This window comes from Schistocerca piceifrons, unplaced genomic scaffold, assembly GCF_021461385.2.
Source record: "Schistocerca piceifrons isolate TAMUIC-IGC-003096 unplaced genomic scaffold, iqSchPice1.1 HiC_scaffold_1416, whole genome shotgun sequence".
Classification (NCBI taxonomy): Eukaryota; Metazoa; Arthropoda; class Insecta; order Orthoptera; family Acrididae; genus Schistocerca; species Schistocerca piceifrons.
In genome coordinates, this window is record NW_025727254.1 from 332,501 (window position 1) to 340,000 (window position 7,500).

The 7,500-nt window shown below is 55.0% G+C and overlaps 2 non-coding genes and 1 pseudogene across 2 annotated transcripts; all 3 read left to right on the forward strand.

The window, feature by feature from the left end:
* The first annotated feature begins 4,110 nt into the window (after positions 1-4,110).
* On the forward strand, positions 4,111-6,019 carry LOC124733882. The gene has a single exon (XR_007009194.1). It is a non-coding gene; the product is annotated as a small subunit ribosomal RNA (ribosomal RNA).
* A 350-nt stretch (positions 6,020-6,369) lies between these two features.
* On the forward strand, positions 6,370-6,524 carry LOC124733944. The gene has a single exon (XR_007009220.1). It is a non-coding gene; the product is annotated as a 5.8S ribosomal RNA (ribosomal RNA).
* A 188-nt stretch (positions 6,525-6,712) lies between these two features.
* Positions 6,713-7,500, forward strand: part of LOC124733903 — a 4,224-nt pseudogene continuing 3,436 nt past the window's right edge.

Genomic DNA, 7,500 nt, shown 5'->3' on the forward strand with positions numbered 1-7,500 from the left:
CCCACAAAGCCTGCAGCCTCTGTCGACCATAGCACCCAATCTCCAGTGGCTCTGCCGCACGAAGCCGTGGACCGGCAATGACTCCACCCGCACCCGTTCGTGCACCACCCCAACCGCCACACGCGCACCTCCAGCGGATGAACGGCGGAAGTTTCCCGCACTCGTAAAGTGCAATCCACCCCTATAACTTGCGTTTCATGAAGAGTTATTTCCAATATGCGACATTCCGCTGTCCCTATACATGAGCCGCGACCTGTACCACTTACGAGCGAGAGACGCGATCGCGTTGCTCACTGTACGGCGTCCGATACCGAGCCATCAGCATGTCGGTCCCCATGCGCGTTGCACTCGCACTCGCAGTCGCAAAAACGTGGGGCAAATATATTACGCGGAAGAGCTATAACAGACCGAGCCCCACTGCATGGGGGGAGTCTTTGTCACTAATGTACACAGATGGAACATTTTGGACTGGAACCAGATTACCCGTACACACGGCGCTGATTAGTAATCAATGCAGAGCCATCAAACTACAGCAAATATACACAACTGTCCGTATACATGCTGAAAGAGTCTGCCCACAATGGGAACCACACGTCAGCCAGACACTCTGATCACGCACCACTCTCTGCTTCTAACAGGCGCACATACAATATGTAAGCACCAGCATGGAACAACATCCAGTGCATCTTCTCCGCCACATTACACAATCCACACTATCACAACCAGACCAGGAGGTCCATGCGGAAAATACAATATCCCAGCCTTTCGACATCCACCATTGCGCAGACCAGGCACCAACACCCACACATGTCCTATACAACGGTGCACCCAACATCACAATAGTACCTCCTGTCACAGCGCACAAACAATGACATGAGTCAAAGACACAGGTCTCACACAAGCATAGAATTGGAGCGCCGCCTCTAATAAGCCAAAGGTGCATCCTGACGTGACAAATCTGATCATGTCACAAGCATTCACTTACTATAATCACTATCAACGAACCTGCCGCCCCCGCCCCCCCCCCTACACCTTTCCTTACAACAACGTGTAACCTAACCTAACCTAACCTAACCTATGTTGTACCTTAACCTAACCTATGTTGTACCTTAACCTAACCTATGTTGTACCTTAACCTAACCTATGTTGTACCTTAACCTAACCTATGTTGTACCTTAACCTAACCTATGTTGTACCTTAACCTAACCTATGTTGTACCTTAACCTAACCTATGTTGTACCTTAACCTAACCTATGTTGTACCTTAACCTAACCTATGTTGTACCTTAACCTAACCTATGTTGTACCTTAACCTAACCCATGTTGTACCTTAACCTAACCCATGTTGTACCTTAACCTAACCCATGTTGTACCTTAACCTAACCCATGTTGTACCTTAACCTAACCCATGTTGTACCTTAACCTAACCCATGTTGTACCTTAACCTAACCCATGTTGTACCTTAACCTAACCCATGTTGTACCTTAACCTAACCCATGTTGTACCTTAACCTAACCCATGTTGTACCTTAACCTAACCCATGTTGTGCCTTAACCTAACCCATGTTGTGCCTTAACCTAACCCATGTTGTGCCTTAACCTAACCCATGTTGTGCCTTAACCTAACCCATGTTGTGCCTTAACCTAACCCATGTTGTGCCTTAACCTAACCCATGTTGTGCCTTAACCTAACCCATGTTGTGCCTTAACCTAACCCACGTTGTGCCTTAACCTAACCCACGTTGTGCCTTAACCTAACCCACGTTGTGCCTTAACCTAACCCATGTTGTGCCTTAACCTAACCCATGTTGTGCCTTAACCTAACCCATGTTGTGCCTTAACCTAACCCATGTTGTGCCTTAACCTAACCCATGTTGTGCCTTAACCTAACCCATGTTGTGCTTAACCTAACCCATGTTGTGCCTTAACCTAACCCACGTTGTGCCTTAACCTAACCCACGTTGTGCCTTAACCTAACCCACGTTGTGCCTTAACCTAACCCACGTTGTGCCTTAACCTAACCCACGTTGTGCCTTAACCTAACCCATGTTGTGCCTTAACCTAACCCATGTTGTGCCTTAACCTAACCCATGTTGTGCCTTAACCTAACCCACGTTGTGCCTTAACCTAACCCACGTTGTGCCTTAACCTAACCCACGTTGTGCCTTAACCTAACCCACGTTGTGCCTTAACCTAACCCACGTTGTGCCTTAACCTAACCCACGTTGTGCCTTAACCTAACCCACGTTGTCCCCTAAAGTAACCCACGTTGTCCCCTAACGTAACCCACGTTGTCCCCTAACGTAACCCATGTTGTCGCCTAAACCTGCTCTGTAATTGTTATACGACTCGTTCAATTAGTGTAGTGTTGCCCACCCGCAACCCTCGCAATATAGTTCGCTACTCGCACTGCCCGCTCCCCTGTGTATCGCTTCATGTTAAACACCTTGCAAGTCTTGCTGACTTTCCACATGCTCCTGCTGTACACTGTAATGTGGATGCAGCAGGACGTACATGCCGCCCCTCCCCACGTCCCCACCTTGCCCCCCTGCCTTCGCAAGCTGGTTGGTGAGAAGTTTGCATGTTCAATGCCCTTCGCATGCGACGTACTCAGGCTACGTTGTGGTGCGGCCTGTGTCAACCGTCCGCTAATGTCGTACGCGTAAACCACAATCTGTACTGCACATTCGTCCTTATGTACCGAATGATACATCGTGGCACATGTGTGACCGTACAACGACTGCGCCCAAAAACGGCGGACCATACAGTGCAAATATTGTGCACGCAGCTACGTGTCGTCTCCCTATGAGAGCTGGATTGCAGTGTGGTACGCCATAGAGACGTGTGGGAGGAACGGACGCCGTGGATGGCGATCAGCATGAGCTGTCTGTTGATGTATTCGGACCTAGTCGTCTCTCCTCACACACCGTGATGGCATGGTGCACCGCGTTCCATATCTGCGACATGCTACAGAGGCCGGTTGACAGTCGTTCGAGCAATGGACATCGCATACGTACGGGGGCCACCTTCCACGTATTGTCTAGGCGTGCACATTTTGTTGCGTGTATGTGGGCAGACGTAGTGTGGCGTGACACCTGACACAGGCATGCAATAATCGTTGAAGTTGCAAATGGCGATGGACGCCTGCGTTTTCTGGTGAAGTTACGCAAATGAACAAATGGTAACCTGTTGTGGTGCGGTTGTTCTCGCTAGGGGTGAATCGGTGATGGCGACGATAGGTTGAGGTACGAACCGGTTGTTCCAGCGATACCCACCATGCCGACGAAACTGAACGGCATCTGGGTGTGAAGCGATACGCGGCGGTGGCTGGGTGGGACCGTCCCCGGCCGGTGAGGGGGCGCCTCCCGGCGTGCTGGCCGCGCGGTGCGTGGGCGCACGCGCTACAGCCGGCTTGGTGGGGGCGGCCAGTGGCAGGCGCGCCGGCCGACGGACGCGGCAGGCGTCGCAGCTGCGCGCCGGCGCACCCTGCGCGCGGCGCCGTGCGGCCAAAGTAGGTCCTCGCGGGCCCGGTGCGAAGCGCGGTGGACATCTTCAGTGTGCTGGTCCGATTGAGGACTGTGTGCGTTGAGGATGCGCCGCCGCCCGGCGCTCGGCGCCGCGACGCCGTCTGCTGCTCGGTCGCCCCAGCGGTTCTCGCTGGTGGTTTGTATCGCAGCTGTGCGGATGTGTTGGCGCGTGCGCTGTGCTGGGAGAGTTCGCTTCGGCACCCAAGTGGGGCTTTTGTCCTTCTGTGGCGCTGGCGTTGGAGCTGCCGGTCACCGTAGGTGGCGCGTGTTGTCTCCCGCCGGCAATGCCACGACAGCACGCTCCCGGGCCTCTGTCGGCAGCGGCAAGCTCAGTTGGGAGCACGGGTGGTCGCACCGAAAGCGTCTACTCGCCTAACTCCGGGCGATTGCGCCTCTCTCGAACCCGACCAAGTACTTGGGACGGCGCTGCGCGCCGCCGGGACCTGAGAGGGTTTCGAGGTGTATTGTGCAGGGGAGCTCAGCCTCCTCCTGTTTGCAGAATGATTGAGCGGACGCTTGCGTGTTCGCGCGGGCCCCCGGGACACACTCCCGGGCGGCCGGCTGCTCAGCTCTAGTTGACGCAGCTCCCTGGTTGATCCTGCCAGTAGTCATATGCTTGTCTCAAAGATTAAGCCATGCATGTCTCAGTACAAGCCGCATTAAGGTGAAACCGCGAATGGCTCATTAAATCAGTTATGGTTCCTTAGATCGTACCCACGTTACTTGGATAACTGTGGTAATTCTAGAGCTAATACATGCAAACAGAGTCCCGACCAGAGATGGAAGGGACGCTTTTATTAGATCAAAAACCAATCGGTCGGCTCGTCCGGTCCGTTTGCCTTGGTGACTCTGAATAACTTTGGGCTGATCGCACGGTCCTCGTACCGGCGACGCATCTTTCAAATGTCTGCCTTATCAACTGTCGATGGTAGGTTCTGCGCCTACCATGGTTGTAACGGGTAACGGGGAATCAGGGTTCGATTCCGGAGAGGGAGCCTGAGAAACGGCTACCACATCCAAGGAAGGCAGCAGGCGCGCAAATTACCCACTCCCGGCACGGGGAGGTAGTGACGAAAAATAACGATACGGGACTCATCCGAGGCCCCGTAATCGGAATGAGTACACTTTAAATCCTTTAACGAGTATCTATTGGAGGGCAAGTCTGGTGCCAGCAGCCGCGGTAATTCCAGCTCCAATAGCGTATATTAAAGTTGTTGCGGTTAAAAAGCTCGTAGTTGGATTTGTGTCCCACGCTGTTGGTTCACCGCCCGTCGGTGTTTAACTGGCATGTATCGTGGGACGTCCTGCCGGTGGGGCGAGCCGAAGGCGTGCGACCGCCTCGTGCGTGCTCGTGCGTCCCGAGGCGGACCCCGTTGAAATCCTACCAGGGTGCTCTTTATTGAGTGTCTCGGTGGGCCGGCACGTTTACTTTGAACAAATTAGAGTGCTTAAAGCAGGCAAGCCCGCCTGAATACTGTGTGCATGGAATAATGGAATAGGACCTCGGTTCTATTTTGTTGGTTTTCGGAACCCGAGGTAATGATTAATAGGGACAGGCGGGGGCATTCGTATTGCGACGTTAGAGGTGAAATTCTTGGATCGTCGCAAGACGAACAGAAGCGAAAGCATTTGCCAAGTATGTTTTCATTAATCAAGAACGAAAGTTAGAGGTTCGAAGGCGATCAGATACCGCCCTAGTTCTAAACCATAAACGATGCCAGCCAGCGATCCGCCGCAGTTCCTCCGATGACTCGGCGGGCAGCCTCCGGGAAACCAAAGCTTTTGGGTTCCGGGGGAAGTATGGTTGCAAAGCTGAAACTTAAAGGAATTGACGGAAGGGCACCACCAGGAGTGGAGCCTGCGGCTTAATTTGACTCAACACGGGAAACCTCACCAGGCCCGGACACCGGAAGGATTGACAGATTGATAGCTCTTTCTTGATTCGGTGGGTGGTGGTGCATGGCCGTTCTTAGTTGGTGAGCGATTTGTCTGGTTAATTCCGATAACGAACGAGACTCTAGCCTGCTAACTAGTCGCGTGACATCCTTCGTGCTGTCAGCGATTACTTTTCTTCTTAGAGGGACAGGCGGCTTCTAGCCGCACGAGATTGAGCAATAACAGGTCTGTGATGCCCTTAGATGTTCTGGGCCGCACGCGCGCTACACTGAAGGAATCAGCGTGTCTTCCTAGGCCGAAAGGTCGGGGTACCCGCTGAACCTCCTTCGTGCTAGGGATTGGGGCTTGCAATTGTTCCCCATGAACGAGGAATTCCCAGTAAGCGCGAGTCATAAGCTCGCGTTGATTACGTCCCTGCCCTTTGTACACACCGCCCGTCGCTACTACCGATTGAATGATTTAGTGAGGTCTTCGGACTGGTACGCGGCATTGACTCTGTCGTTGCCGATGCTACCGGAAAGATGACCAAACTTGATCATTTAGAGGAAGTAAAAGTCGTAACAAGGTTTCCGTAGGTGAACCTGCGGAAGGATCATTACCGACTAGACTGCATGTCTTTCGATGTGCGTGTCGTGTCGCGCAACACGCTACCTGTACGGCTCGCCGTAGCCGTGCGCCGCGTGCGGAACCACGCGTGCCTCTCAAAACTAGCGGCAATGTTGTGTGGTACGAGCGCTGAAGCGCTGGAGCGGCTGGCCTGCGGCACCTGGCGCCTGGCGCCGGTTTTGAATGACTTTCGCCCGAGTGCCTGTCCGCTCCGGTGTGGAGCCGTACGACGCCCGTCGGCCGTGAGGCCGTTGGACACAGAACGCTGGAACAGGGCCGCCACACGCCTCACTCCCGCCTATGCGACCGTCTCGAAAGAGACGGCGGAAACTGAGAAAAGATCACCCAGGACGGTGGATCACTCGGCTCGTGGGTCGATGAAGAACGCAGCAAATTGCGCGTCGACATGTGAACTGCAGGACACATGAACATCGACGTTTCGAACGCACATTGCGGTCCATGGATTCCGTTCCCGGGCCACGTCTGGCTGAGGGTCGGCTACGTATACTGAAGCGCGCGGCGTTTGCCCCGCTTCGCAGACCTGGGAGTGTCGCGGCCGCCTGTGGGGCCGGCCGCGTCTCCTCAAACGTGCGATGCGCGCCCGTCGCCTGGCGGTTCGCATACCGGTACTTTCTCGGTAGCGTGCACAGCCGGCTGGCGGTGTGGCGTGCGACACCTCGTACAACGACCTCAGAGCAGGCGAGACTACCCGCTGAATTTAAGCATATTACTAAGCGGAGGAAAAGAAACTAACAAGGATTCCCCCAGTAGCGGCGAGCGAACAGGGAAGAGTCCAGCACCGAACCCCGCAGGCTGCCGCCTGTCGTGGCATGTGGTGTTTGGGAGGGTCCACTACCCCGACGCCTCGCGCCGAGCCCAAGTCCAACTTGAATGAGGCCACGGCCCGTAGAGGGTGCCAGGCCCGTAGCGGCCGGTGCGAGCGTCGGCGGGACCTCTCCTTCGAGTCGGGTTGCTTGAGAGTGCAGCTCCAAGTGGGTGGTAAACTCCATCTGAGACTAAATATGACCACGAGACCGATAGCGAACAAGTACCGTGAGGGAAAGTTGAAAAGAACTTTGAAGAGAGAGTTCAAAAGTACGTGAAACCGTTCTGGGGTAAACGTGAGAAGTCCGAAAGGTCGAACGGGTGAGATTCACGCCCATCCGGCACTGGCCTCCGCCCTCGGCAGATGGGGCCGGCCGCCCGCGCGGAGCAATCCGCGGCGGGGTCGTGTCCGGTTGCCTTTCCACTCGCCGCGGGGTGGGGCCGTTCCGGTGTGCGGTGGGCCGCACTTCTCCCCTAGTAGGACGTCGCGACCCGCTGGGTGCCGGCCTACGGCCCGGGTGCGCAGCCTGTCCTTCCGCGGGCCTCGGTTCGCGTCTGTTGGGCAGAGCCCCGGTGTCCTGGCTGGCTGCCCGGCGGTATATCTGGAGGAGTCGATTCGCCCCTTTGGGCGCTCGGGCTCCCGGCAAG